Genomic DNA, 15,094 nt, shown 5'->3' on the forward strand with positions numbered 1-15,094 from the left:
CTATTTGTCTGTGTGCTGTTCCCCCTCCGGGAAAATTTCAAAGTGTGGGTTTTAATCTTTTATTAATAGTCTTTGTTGTCACAAGTGGACTTACATTGCAATGACGTTACCGTGAAAAGCCCCTAGTTGCCACATTCCGGTGCCTGTTTGGGTACACAGAGGGAGAATTCAGAATGTCCAGTTCACCTAACAGCACGTCTTTCGGGCTTTGTGGGAGGAAACCGAAGCACCCGGAGGAAACCCACGCAGACACAGGGAGAATGTGCAGACTCCGCACAGACAGTGACCCAGCAGGGAATCGAACCTGGGACCCTGGATCAGTGAATCCACAGTGCTAACCAATGTGCTGCCATGCTGCCCACTGTGCTACCATGCTGCCCACCCATTTGACCGGGGAGAAACTCTCCAAGGCCCAAAAATGTCTAAACGTGGTTGAAAAGCGGTGTGGCACTCACCCTAAAAGCCAGCGGGAAAAACCCATCAAACCCGTCCACATTAACACTTAGAAATGTTTTGGTTGAATTCCGCCCATAAGATCTTTATAGAGCTGAGGAGATGAGACCTTGGTGAGTTGAGGTCCTGGTGTTTAAGCTGCCTGTTAATTTTTTCTTCATCGTTTGCGGAGGTCATTGAAAATTAGCATTCTTGAGGTTTCGCCTTATAAACCTAATGGTGGCACGCATCAGAGCCCTTTCAGTAAACAACAATTAAGCATCCAATACTTAAAGACCCTATAAATCAGCCTAAAATTTGCATTTTTACTTATTGCTTTTAATATGCTTATTAGCAATCAATATTCTAATTACTCCACACAGGGATGCTTTCGATCAATTTAAAATCTGAGTGTCCAAATCACTTACATTTTATTATTACAGTAGTGAGGAAAACACACAGCAAAGGTTAAACTTAACAATTTGTGGAGGGAGAGATTTATTTATCTGCCTGTAGAGAAAACTCTATCGAGTACAAGCATTCCATAAATTTTGGAATAACTTTAATGAATCCATTGGATGTTGAATGACTGTCACTAGGTTACATTCATCTCTGAATCCATAAGCATTTTCCTGCTATATCACACCGTTTGCAGCCAGTCCTTCATTGTACAGAGAAATTCATGTCCTTTAGGGCACAAACGTTCCCAGAGAGCTTGAAATAATTTGCAAAAGCCTTCAGATGTGAGATGACTTTCAATGAAATACAGTTGGTCAGCAGCATCTATTGATCCACCCATTTTAAAAGGCACATCAAAACCATGTACAGTGACTGGGGGTCTGACTGTTGCCTGGATGTGATCCAGGTTTAAACTGTAATCCAGATTTCAAAAAGAACAGCCACTCGTTCTTTTGGACTGCAAGATGAAGCGCTTATGCATGCTGTAGAAGATCCTTACAAGAAACAAGCCAAACTCATCTTGGTCAAGTTGCTGGCAACACGGTAGCACAGTGGTTATCACTGTTGCTTCACAGTGGCAGGGTCCCAGGTTCGATTCCCGGTTTGGGTCACTGTCTGTGCAGTCTGCACGTTCTCCCTGTACCTGCGCGGTTTTCCTCTGGGTACTCCGGTTTCCTCCTACAAGTCTTGAAAGACGTGCTGTTAGGTAATTTTGACATTCTGAATTCTCCCTCTGTGTACCCGAACAGGCGCCGGAATGTGGCGACTAGGGGCTTTTCACAGTAACTTCATTGCAATGTTAATGTAAGCCTACTTGTGACAATAAAGATTATTATAGTTAAAGAGGCATTGGTGTAGTAGTATTGTAACTGGACTATTAATCCAGAGACCCAGGATCTCTATGCTATGAGGACCAGTGTTTGAATCTCACCACGGCAGATAGCGAAATTCAAATTCAATAGAAATTTTAATTAAGAGTCTAAGGATGAATCCTTTTCGATTGTCTGAAAACTCCCCCCACCTGGTTCACCAATTTCCTTCAGGGAAGGAAATATACCATCCATACCTGTGGTCTGGTCTACATGTGACTCCAGATCTACAGCAATCTGATTGATTCTTAACTGCTGTCTGAAATGGCCACTCAATTCAAGGGCAATTAGACAACAAATGTTGGCCTTGCCAGTGAAACCCAAATGTCATAAATGAATAAAAAAGAGAGAATACTATAGAGTAGCACAAGCTTTCAAAGTCTTAGGCCTGCGTACAGTGCATTGTATTGAGGATGGCTGGGCGGGGACTTCCGGTTGCAGTGATGCGAAGCTAAGCCGCACGTTCGGTGGCTCCCGCTTTTTTCGGTCTTTTGGGCTCTTTTAAGGGCCCGTAGCGTCGCTGGCTGGACTTTTCCCGGTGGGGGAACACATTTGCTGCGATCATCTGCCAGTGGATGGACTGGACCAGGAGCGGGGCGAGCAAAAAATCGGCTTTGGAGCAGAGAAAGGTGCGAGGCAGGAAAAACAAGATGGCGGCGGGCGGGGAACCAGCAGCGTGGCAGCAATGGGCGCAGGAACAGCAGGAGCTGCTTCAGCGCTGTTTCAGAGAGCTGAAAGCTGAGCTCCTGGAACCGCTTAAGGCCTCACTGGACAAGCTTGTGGTGACTCAGACGGCTCAGGGCGCAGAGATCCGCGAGGTACGGCAAAAAGCCTCGGAGAACGAGGATGAAATCCTAGGCCTGGAAGTGAAGGTGGAGTCGCACGAGGCGCTTCACAAGAAATGGCAAGCGAGGTTGGAGGAGATGGAGGACCGCTCATGCCGGAGAACTTGCAGATCCTGGGCCTCCCGGAGGGGCTGGAAGGTTCGGACTTGGGGGCCTATGTGGCCTTGATGCTGAACTCGTTAATTGGCGCGGATTCCTTTCAAGGGCTCTTGGAGCTGGAGGGTGCCCATCGCGTGCTGCTGAGGAAGCCCGGGCCAAACGAGCCGTCAAGGGCGGTGCTGGTCCATTTTCACCGCTTCGTTGACCGTGAGTGTGTGCTGAGATGGGCGAAGAAAGAGAGGAGCAGCAGGTGGGAGAATGCAGAGATCCGGATTCATCAGGACTGGGGTGCGGAGGTGGCGAAGAGGAGGGCTGGTTTTAATCGGTCGAAGGCAGTGCTTCACAAGAAGGGGATGAAGTTCGGCCTGCTACAGCCGGCACGCCTCTGGGTCACTTATAAAGATCGCCAGCTCTACTTCGAGTCCCCGGAGGACGCCTGGGCCTTCGTCCAGGCAGAGAAGCTGGACTTGAACTGAGGACTGGGGAGGCTGGGGACTGATGTACATTGTCCGGATGCATTATCCTCCCTTGGATCCTTTTTTCCTGTTTGCTGTTTTTGTTGGTTTCTTTTGGCTTTTTCGCTTTTCTGGGGCTCGGTAATTATTTATTTTGGTGTTTTTTCTTGTTTTTCACTGGTGGAGGGTTGGGGAGCTGTTTCGCGGGCCCGTCGGGTCACGCGCCCTTCTTTTTCCCGCGTGTTGGGCCGGGGGGGGGGGCGGGGTTTGATATGGAAGCGCGGGCTTCTTTTCTGCGCCGGAGGTGGAGTGGGAGGGGCCGGCACCGGGCGGGGGGAGTGGCGGTTGTGTTGCACCGGGGGGGGTCGTTGGGGTGGCGGGGCAGCCGGGGTCAGCAGGAGTCAGCTGACTTATGGAAGTACGATGGAAGGGTTTACACAGCTAGGGGGGGTTCTAGCTAGGGGGGTGGGGGGTGTTGGGGAGGGAATAGGGGGGAGGTACCGGGTTTTTGCTGGTAGGGCTGAAGGGGTACTGCTGGTGATGGGGGGGGGGGGTGTTGGGAAGGGATTCTACCACCGCGGGGAACGGGCCTGGGGGGTACTGCGGGCATGTTGTGAGCGAGGGTGAGCTATGGCTGACCAGCGCAGAGGGAGGGGGAAGACACCCCCGATTCGGCTGGTCACATGGAATGTGAGGGGGCTGAATGGGCCCGGGAAGCGGGCCCGGATGTTGGCGCACTTGAAGGGGCTGGGGGCAGACGTGGCTATGCTCCAGGAGACGCACCTTAAGGTGGCGGATCAGGTGAGGCTGAGAAAAGGGTGGATTGTACAAGTGTTCCATTCGGAGTTAGATGTGAGGAACCGGGGGGGGTGGCAATTCTGGTCGGAAAGAGCTTGTCGTTTGTGGTGTCGAGTGTGGTGGCGGATAGCTGTGGCAGATACGTAATGGTGGTAGGCTTCGAGGGGAGCGGGTGGTACTGGTTAATGTGTATGCCCCTAATTGGGACGATGCAGGCTTCATGCGGTGTATGCTGAGCCGGATCCCAGACCTGGATAATGGGAGGAGATTTCAATACAGTGCTAGACCCGGCCCTGGATCGTTCGAGGTCCAGGACGGGCCAGAGGCCGGCGGCAGCCACAGTACTGAGGGGGTTCATGGACCAGACGGGAGGGGTAGACCCTTGGAGGTTTCTGAGGCCGGGAGGTAGGGAGTTCTCGTTCTTCTCCCATGCCCACAAGGCTTATTCCCGGATTGATTTCTTTGTCCTTAGCAGGGCGCTAATCCCGAGGGTGGTAGGGGCAAAGTACTCGGCAATAGTCATTTCAGACCACGCTCCGCATTTGGTGGACCTGGAGCTGGGGGAGGGGAAGGATCAACGCCCGCTGTGGAGGTTAGATGTGGGGCTTCTGTCAGAGGAGGAAGTATGCGGGCGGGTCCGTAGGTGCATAGAGGGGTATTTGGAAGCTAATGACAATGGGGAGGTGCAAGTAGGGGTGGTCTGGGAGGCGTTGAAGGTGGTGGTTAGATGGGAGCTGATTTCTATTAGGGCACACAGGGAGAGGGGGGAGAAGGTTGAGAGGGAGAGGTTGGTGGAAGAAATGGTGAGGGTAGACAGGGGGTACGCGGATGCCCCGGAAGAGGGGCTTTTGAGGTAGCGTCGGAGTCTCCAAGCGGAGTTTGATATACTGACCACCCAGAAGGCGGAGGCGCTGTGGAGGAGGGCGCAGGGGGCGGTTTATGAGTACGGGGAGAAGGCAAGTCAGATGTTGGCCCACCAGCTCCGGAAGTGGGAGGCAGCGAGGGAGATAGGGGGAGTTAGAGATGTAGGAGGGAATCTGGTGCGGAGTGCAAGGGACATCAATGGGGTGTTCAGGTCCTTTTATGAGGAGCTGTACCGGTCGGTGGCCCCCTGGGGAGGAGGGCGGGATGGACCGCTTTCTGGATAAGTTGGAGTTCCCGAGAGTGGGGGAGGAGCGGGTGGAGGGTCTGGGGGCCCCAATCGAGCTGGAGGAGCTGATCGAGGCATTGGGGAGTATGCAGTCAGGGAAGGTACCGGGGCCTGACGGGTTCCCGGTGGAGTTTTATTAGAAGTTCTCAGACCTGCTCGGCCCATTGTTAGTGAGGACCCTGAATGAGGCAAGGGAGTGGGAGCGGGGGGGGGGGGGGGAGGCTTTGCCCCCGACGATGTCCAGAGCACTAATTTCTCTGATTTTGAAGCGGGATAAGGACCCCTCCAGTGTGGGTCTTACAGGCCGATCTCGCTCCTCAACGTGGACGCGAAGCTGTTGGCCAAGATACTGTCCAGGAGGGTGGAGGCTGTAGTTCCGCAGGTCATCCACGAGGACCAAACGGGGTTTGTGAAGGGGAGGCAGCTGAATGTCAACGTGCGGCGGCTTCTTAATGTTATAATGATGTCGGCGACGGACGGGGAGGCGGAAATAGTGGCATCGATGGATGCGGAGAAAGCTTTTGATAGGGTGGAGTGGAGCTACCTGTGGGAGGTGTTGAGGAGATTTGGGTTTGGTGAGGGGTTCATTAGTTGGGTGAGGCTACTGTACAGTGCTCCGGTGGCGAGCGTGGTGACGAATGGGAGGAGCTCGGCGGACTTTCGGCTGTCCCGGGGGACGAGGCAGGGGTGCCCCTTGTCTCCCCTGCTCTTCGCGTTAGCGATTGAATCCCTGGCCATGGCACTGAGGGAATCAAGGAACTGGAGGGGGATTATGCGGGGGGGGGGGGGGGGGGGGGGGGGGAGGGGGGGAGCACCAGCTGTTGCTGTACGCGGACAATTTACTGCTGTACATTGCGGATCCAGCGGGGGGCGGGGATGCCAGAGGTGATGAGGATCCTGGGGGAGTTTGGTGACTTGTCTGGCTCTAAGCTCAACATGGGGAAGAATGAATTGTTTGTGGTGCACATGGTGGACCAGGAGAGAGAGATAGGGGAGCTTCCGTTGAAGAGGGCAGAAAGGAGCTTCAGGTATTTGGGAGTCCAGATAGCCAGGAGCTGGGGGGCCCTGCATAGGTTAAACTTTACGACGCTGGTGGAGCAGATGGAGGAGGAGTTTAGGAGGTGGGATGTGTTGCCACTCTCCCTAGCGGGCAGGGTCCAGTCGGTTAAGTTGACGGTGCTCCCAAGGTTTTTGTTTCTTTTCCAGTGTTTACCCATCATGATCCCGAAGGCTTTCTTTAGGACGGTTAATAGGAGCATCTTGGGGTTCGTGTGGGCGCACCCCGAGAGTGAGGAGGGTATTCTTGGAGCGAGGCAGGGAGGTGGGTGGGCTGGCGTTGCCCAACCTGTGTGGGTATTACTGGGCCGTGAATGTTGCAATGATTCGCAGGTGGGTGATGGAGGGGGAGGGATCTGCATGGAAGAGGATGGAGACAGCGGCCTGTGTGGGCACGAGTCTGGGGGCGCTGGTGACGGCCCCGCTGCCAGAGAAGGTACTCTACGTGCCCAGTAGTGGTAGCTACCCTCAAAATCTGGGGTCAGTGGAAACGTCATGGGGGGAGGTGAAGGCCTCAATTTAGTCCCCGATATGGGGGAAACACCGGTTTGTCCCACCGAGGATGGATGGAGGGTTTTTGAGCTGGCATAGGGCAGGTATCAGGCCGATGGGGGACCTCTTCCTCGACGGGAAGTTTGCGACCCTAGAGGAGTTGGAGGGGAAGTGGGGTCTCCCCCCTGGGAATACCTTCAGGTATATGCAGATTAGGGCGTTTGTTAGGCGGCAGGTGGCGGAGTTTCCACTATTGCTGCCAAGGGAGGGTTCAGGATAGGGTGCTCTCGGGGACGTGGGTCGGTGAGGGCAGGGTCTCTGCAATTTATCAGGTGATGCAGGAGGGGGAAGAGGCCTCGGTGGAGGAGCTGAAAGCGAAGTGGGAGGAGGAGCTGGGGGAGGAGATTGAAGAGGGGACGTGGGCGGATGCCATGGGGAGGGTGAATTCTTCCTCTTCTTGTGCACGGCTTAGTTTAATTCAGCTAAAGGTGCTGCATAGGGCGCATATGACTTGGACCAGGCTGAGCCGATTCTTTGGGGGTGAGGACAGGTGTGGGAGGTGTTCGGGAAGCCCAGAGAATCACACCCACATGTTCTGGGCTTGTCCAGCGTTGGAGGGTTTCTGGAAGGGGGTGGCGGGGACCTTGTCCAGGGTGGTTGGTTCCAAGGTGGAACCGGGCTGGGGGCTCGCTATTTTTGGGGTGGCTGCGGAGCCGGGAGTACAGGAGGCGAGAGAGGCCGGTATCCTGGCCTTTGCGTCCCAAGTAGCCCGGCGCAGGATCCTTCTACAGTGGAGGGACGCGCGGCCCCTGAGCACGGAATCCTAGATTAGTGACATGGCTGGGTTCATTAAGCTGGAGAGGGTCAAGTTTGCCCTGAGGGGGTCGGTGCAAGGGTTCTTTCGGCGGTGGCAGCCTTTTCTTGATTTCCTGGCAGAGGGTTAGAGGGTGGTCAATTTCAGCAGCATCCCGGGGGGGGAGGGGGGGGGGGGTACTTTGGCTCGGCTATGGGGGTGTATTCTTACGGTTCTATGTTTATTACTCTTTCTTGTTGTTAATTTATTGCTTTGTATTGGGGGGGGGGGAGGGGTTTCTGTTTTTTCTTTCTGTTGTCTTTGATGGGATAAAATTTGTTGTTGAAAAATTTGAATAAAAATTATTTTAAAAAAAAAGAGAATGACTGGGCTATCTTCTGGAATATTGTACACTTCACTGCTCAGTGACTTTGGCCCTTATTCTCGTAAACATCAAGATTGGTTCAGTAAAAACAATGAAGTAATTTAGTAACTACGGGGGAGAAAATTCATCTCTACAGACTCAATGACAAGGCCGATGCCAACTGAAAATCCACAGGACTGTCCAATGAAAGTGCAGTGATTTAAATATGTTTTTTCCAATTAATTACAATTTAGCGTGGCCAATCCACCTACCCAGCACACCTTTGGGTTGTGAGGGTGGGATAATGTGCAAACTTCACATGGACAGTGACCTGGGGCCAGGATCGAACCCTGGTTCTCAACGCCGTGAGGCAGCAGTGCTAACATTGTGCCACCATGCCGCCCCAAAAGCACAGAGAGATGCAACTACTTTGCTGAATCAGAAAGTGGATAAACGTCAGTCATAGGCAGACCACAAAGACTGGAACAGATTCTACAATGCTTTGAAACCTGTCTCCCGACCCCAGACAACTGATCCATCACTAATCCTCGGTGCAAATAGGTGAACACTCACAGGAAAAAGTGGGCAATGTGCCTTAACCACAAACCACATCCTCAATCAGCCTTCATCCATCCATGGTGAAACAATTTGTTGCTATTAACTGCTCTCTTAATGTCCCACCCTGTTCGAAACATTGGGCGAGATTCTCTGGCCTCCCTGTGGCATGTTTCCCAGTGGCGGGAGGCGGTCCGCTATTGTCTGACAGTGAGATCTTCCAATCCCGCCGCTGTCATTGGGATTTCCCATTGAATCTGCGCCATGTCGCCTGGAAACCCGCGACCATAAGACCTTGTCCATTGAATGCAATCAAACTCCTGTCAAACAGCAAAGCTTGTTTTCCAATGCATATGAGAACCTAGAAACTGATGTCATGCATTTGTCTGCTCCAAGAAAGCTCGATCTCAACCCTAAGGATTCAGTCCATGGTCAGAATCTGTTAGCAGTGGATAAGTTAACTCCTTTCGGTAACATGCTCGCCTTAGTTGACTATATTGACAACAAGACACATGCAAGGATTGTCAAAGCACTTGTTGCCTTCAGCAGACTTTAAGCATATTTAAAGTAGTATCCACCTTAAATCCCAAATAGAAAGTTACAGAGTATAGTGAGATAACTCTATTTCAATTAAGGGGAGAACTATCACTGCTACACGACAGTAGCTTTACATTTACCATGAGAAATGCTGGAGTGAATCCAATCAATCTAAAAACTCTTACTGTGTTGTTCCAATATTTATACGCATCAAAGAACTCAAACATCAAAAAGCATGTGAGCATACATACTGGACAACATCCTTTGTTTTAGTCAACATCCTTTGAGTAATCAAGATACCGTGAGGTACGGATGATAGGAACTTTCTTGCTGCACTCTGGGTGGAATTTTTAAAAAAAATGTAAATTTCAGCACGAAAATTAGTATGATTCCCGCCACCCCCAGAACCGTAATCCGGACCGCAATTTTCAGGGACTTTGAAGAAACAATTTCTCCCCATGTGAAAATCGCCAAGCCTGAGGCGCAAAGTGTCTGATTTGCCCGCCCCAGGGTGCATCTGAACACTTTAGTGAAGGGAGCGTTGCATTTAAACGGCTCCAGAGCACTTGCTCTCATTCAAGCCAGGAGGATGGCAGCGGGGAAGTTGCTCCTCATTCACAGAAGGGGCCCTCACCCGTTTGGTGGATGCCATGGAGAATGGCGAGGCTACAATATACTCTCAGACTGGCAGAAAACCCACCTCGCAGTGCTCCAGCACCCGACTTTCCACAAGCCTTCTCACATTCTCTGGCACTCCTCATCAATACCCCTTCCTGCTTACGTGCAGTGCCTACACATGCCAGATATCATCGATATCTGACCCACCAGGTGACCAGCTGACATCATTCCCATTTGTGTTCCTGCAGGACTAACCTGCCCACAACCGATGCAAGGAAGAAAAGATGGGCGTGTGGGGGGGGGGGGGGGGGGGGGGGGGGGGGGGTGGGTGGGGGGGGGGGGGGGGGGGAGGGGTGGGGGGGGGGTGCTCGAGCTGAAGATCCTGACTACTTTTGAGGGGAGGGCCATGGGAACCATGGGGGTGGAGCTGGAACGAGCTTGAGCTGAGAGTGAGGTGGACCTGTGAGAAAAAAGTGAGGAGCCATTTTGCATTCTTCCAGATGACCAATCTCAAGTGAGGTCTATCTATTGAAAACCTTTGACAAGGCAATGTACTAAAACCATGTTTCTTGCCTTACAGGAACATCATCCAAACAGACTGACCCATGCATAAGCAGTATCCCACCACCCTCTCTCTCTCTCGACAACCTCGGAGGAGATGTTGGAGGAGGACAGCGTAGAGGTGTCATGGCTATCACGCGCACCATTCACCAGTGCAGAGACACACACTTGCTGGGCAATCTGAGCAGCCAGGCATCTAGTGAACACCACATAGCTTCTGATGCACAAGTGGAGGCAGGAACATCCTAGGGATCAGGACTTAGCTGTATCCCAGTCAGGTGCCGTACCTCTGGATACGTTTGTCCCTCAGCTGCTTGAGATGCAAAGGCAGAGCAGGGAATCCTCGACGGGCTTGTTCGTGGCAATCTTACAACTGGAAGGCTGAATGGAAGAGTCCGACAACTTTTTGTTGTAGAAGATGTTGCCAGCAATGCGTGGCACCCAGGACAGCACTGCAATGATGGCATCCACAGTGGAGAGCCTGGGACAAGAGGCCAGATCCATGACAGGATAACTCCAAAGCATGGCTTAGTCTTGGAATATCACGGCTGAGGACTTCTACTGTATGGTTCACACAATAGCGAGCTTCCAAGACTGGCAGTGCCAGCTGATATTGAGGCTTCAGGAGCTCACTTCAGTTGCCCCTCCGTCCCATGGAGTAACCCAGGGGTCCATGAGCACCCATACTTGGGATGATCCGTGTGAGCACTCCCTGGAGCATTCCACCCAGGAGACCCTGGGAGTGAACAGCCCATATGAATTCCCCCTTCCTGATACCAGCGCAAATCATGCACAGTGGGCGGATCAAGATGATGCAGCAACACTGTGCCACCCGAATGTACGCCAGAGTCCTTGACCCGCTAGATGATGCCCGCCAAGGGCATCTCAACCAACAGGGCGTTGAAGTCAACACGCTACCTCCACCTCTAATGTGCATCCTGGGGACACATCTCAACATAGTGGACGAGTCCGCAAGTCTAAGGAGCTGTAGGGGAACAGCATAGGCCCAGGTGAAGGAAACAGCATAGGCCCAGGTGAAGGGAACAGCATAGGCCCAGGTGAAGGGAACAGCATAGGCCCAGGTGAAGGGAACAGCATAGACCCAGGTGAAGGGAACAGCATAGGCCCAGGTGAAGGGAACAGCATAGGCCCAGGTGAAGGGAACAGCATAGGCCCAGGTGAAGGGAACAGCATAGGCCCAGGTGAAGGGAACAGCATAGGCCCAGGTGAAGGGAACAGCATAGGCCCAGGTGAAGGAAACAGCATAGGCCCAGGTGAAGGGAACAGCATAGGCCCAGGTGAAGGGAACAGCATAGGCCCAGGTGAAGGGAACAGCATAGACCCAGGTGAAGGGAACAGCATAGGCCCAGGTGAAGGGAACAGCATAGGCCCAGGTGAAGGGAACAGCATAGGCCCAGGTGAAGGGAACAGCATAGGCCCAGGTGAAGGGAACAGCATAGGCCCAGGTGAAGGGAACAGCATAGGCCCAGGTGAAGGGAACAGCATAGGCCCAGGTGAAGGGAACAGCATAGGCCCAGGTGAAGGGAACAGTATAGGCCCAGGTGAAGGGAACAGCATAGGCCCAGGTGAAGGGAACAGCATAGGCCCAGGTGAAGTTATGCATCAGTAGTGGTTGGGGGACATTGTCACTTTAACATTTTGATATATCACTGAATTAAGTATTATTCTTGTTCACCATCTTAATGCCTCAGAATCTTTAACCCACCTTCCAATGGCATGGCACTTCTCCCATTGGGACACAATTGTTGTCACTGGGCCTCAATGCCTGCTAGATGGTTAGGTCCACTCAGTGCAAATGTTTCATTTGCAATGATAGGACTAAGGCATGATTCAGGGAATCCTAGACCCTCGCCTGCTGGTTTTGTTCTGCAGGGTCTTCCCTCGTGCCACCGCACATTGCTGCTGGTGCCTGTGCTCCTCCAGTGCACTGATTAGTAGGTGGCAAGCTCCACTGTCCCCAGGCTGATATATAGAAGCATAGAATATCTACAGGGGGCCATTCAGCCCATCGAGTCTGCACGGACCCTCTGAAAGAGCACACCACCCAGGCCCTCTCCCCCACCCTATCTCCGTAACTTCACCAAACCTTTTGGACACTAAAGGGTAATTTAGCATGGCCATTCCACCTAATCTGCACATTTTTGGACTATGGGAGGAAACCAGAGCACCTGGAGGTAAACCATGCAGACATGGGAGAACGTGCAAACTCCACACAGTCACCCAATTGTGGAATTTAACCCAGGTCCTTGGTGCTGTGAGGCAGCAGTGCTAACCACTGCACCACTGTACCGCCCAGATCAGAAATCCTGTGAGGGATGAGAGAGTGAGAGACTCAAATGGGTGTTGCAGCTGCTGACCATAATTATCTCCCCTAACCTTCCTGACTTGGAAGCAACCAGTCCCAGAATTTCACTGGCAGCGATCGCCCACTCACAACTCACAACAATAAGGGGGACCTCATTGAGGTGCACAAAATCATGAGAGGTAAAGACAGGTTGGATAGCAAGAAGCTTTTTCCCAGAGTGGGGGACTCAATTACTAGGGGTCACGAGTTCAAGGTGAGAGGGGAAAACTTTAAGGGAGATATGCGTGGAAAGTTCTTTACGCAGAGGGTGGTGGATGCCTGGAACGCATTGCCGGTGGAGGTGGTAGAGGCGGGCACAATAGTATCATTTAAGATATATCTAGGCAGATACATGAATGGGCAGGGAGCAGAGGGATACAGATCCTTAGTAAATAGGCGACAGTTTTAGATAGAGGATCTGGATCGGCGCAGGCTTGGAGGTTCCTGTGCTGTAATGTTTCTTTGTTCTTTGTTCTAACTCAGATGCCCTGGCCTTTTCCAGAACAGGACTGCCCCAGTCTATGTCCTCGCCACTTGGACTCGCCTTTAGCCTCCCATCTGGTTTTCCCCTCCCTTAAGCTTATTAGTACTGGGGGTTCCGACAGGAGTGCTATCTGCTCGCTCATCCCAAATGACAATTGGATGGTTGTGTCCACCTTAGGGAGCTAATGGATCCTGATTGGCAGACGTTGGGGTCCCACCAGAGAAGCGATCATATTGCCTCCTGGAGCCAAGCTTTAAGCCCTGAACTCTGAGTACTCATCTCATTCCTTTAGTTTGAGACTGAGCTGACATTGCTCTTGATGGCCAATTAGTGTTGTTGCGGGCAGGGGTGCGATCAATTCCAGACCCACTCGTCCGGGAGTCACAACACAAGTGAATTAACCGATAATGCTTTTAAAAAGTCCCAAAATCTTTGGCCCTTGGCTGCCCAATGATTGCACGCTCCAGGTTTATAATTTGAAACACAATTACTGTTTATTTATACCAAGAACTATCATGAAATATGCAGTAAATACAGCTGATTAACGACAAGCTAATACCTAACTCCTAATTTAACCTGCCGCTCCATCCTTACACACACACAAGATAGGGTGAGGGCTTAAGGTGCGACTTTCAGGTCGCTGAACAGATGTTAATGCAGTCAAATTCATGTTAATCAGGTTTGTGCCCTTCCTGGACATGAACCTGATCATGTCATTGGGGAGGGCCTGAGAAGATTGCGTTCAAAATTTCACCAGTGTAAATTCTATTTTTGGCCTTTTGTGATATTTAGCGGCCATGATGGGATTTTTGCCACGGTTAACGGGCCTGCTAGATCACGTCCTCAGTTCCCAGTATTTTGTTGTTAAGTGATTTAGGGGCATTCTTAAGGTTATCCATTGTTTGATTGTGGTATCTTACAATTTACACTTGCTGAAGTGACGTAGAGAACAGTTCCTGCATTTCACAAACTACCTTGTGTTAGAGCAGTGTTCTTCAAACGTTTTTTTCCGGGGACCCATTTTTACCAACCGGCCAACCTTCGGGACCCAACCCGGCCGACCTTCGCGACCCACGCCGGCCGACCTGCGCAACCCACCATTTTTTCTTACCTTGTTTGCTGCTGACAAAAATGGAGGAAATGGTTTTGGGTCCCTTTGGCCCTCATACACGCTCCTCCAAAGGGACCTGTTGGATGAAGGTGAAGCCTTCCGGTGTCGGAAAGTATGGATTCTCCATCTGTCCAAAGTTCTGCATTTTTTTTCCTGTAAAATGTTATTAAATAAACCCCCCCCCCCCGAACTTGTAAAAAAAAATGAATAAAATAAATGAAAAAAATGAATAAAGCCCCCCCGAACTTGTAAAAAAAGTAAAATGAATAAAATAAATGAAAAAAATGAATGTAACCCCCCCCCGAACTTGTAAAAAAAATAAAATGAATAAAATAAAAAATAAAAAATTAAATGAATAAAATAAATGAATAAAAACCACTACAGAACTTGTAAAACAAAAGGCTGCAACCGTTTAAAAAAATAGCAGTCGCACTGCGCATGCGTGCCCGATTTGCCCATGCGCACCGATCATCGTGCACGCACAATGCGGCCGGATTTTTTTTTAACATGTTCCCAGCCGCTTGCAGCTGGCGTTATGAAAAGTCGGCTGCTGCGCGGGATTTGCGCGATCTGGAGCACCGTGGACAATGGCCCGTGACCTCCCGACACCCACCCGCGATCCACGACTTTGAAGAACACTGTGTTAGAGGATATATCATTTCCTATGTAAACAAAGAACAAAGAAAAATTATAGCACAGGAACAGGCCCTTCGGCCCTCCAAGCCTGCGCCGATCCAGATCCTCTATCTAAAATTGTCGCCTATTTTCTAAGGATCTGTATCCCTCTGCTCCCTGCCCATTCATGTATCTGTCTAGATACATCTTAAATGACGCTATCGTGCCCGCCTCTACCACCTCCGCCGGCAATGCGTTCCAGGCACCCACCACCCTCTGCGTAAAGAACTTTCCACGTATATCTCCCTGAAACTTTTCCCCTCTCACCTTGAACTCGTGACCCCTAGTAATTGAGTCCCCCACTCTGGGAAGAGGCTTTTTGCTGTCCACCCTGTCTATACCCCTCATGATTTTGTGCACCTCAATGAGGTCCCCC

This window comes from Scyliorhinus canicula, chromosome 14 (assembly GCF_902713615.1).
Source record: "Scyliorhinus canicula chromosome 14, sScyCan1.1, whole genome shotgun sequence".
Classification (NCBI taxonomy): Eukaryota; Metazoa; Chordata; class Chondrichthyes; order Carcharhiniformes; family Scyliorhinidae; genus Scyliorhinus; species Scyliorhinus canicula.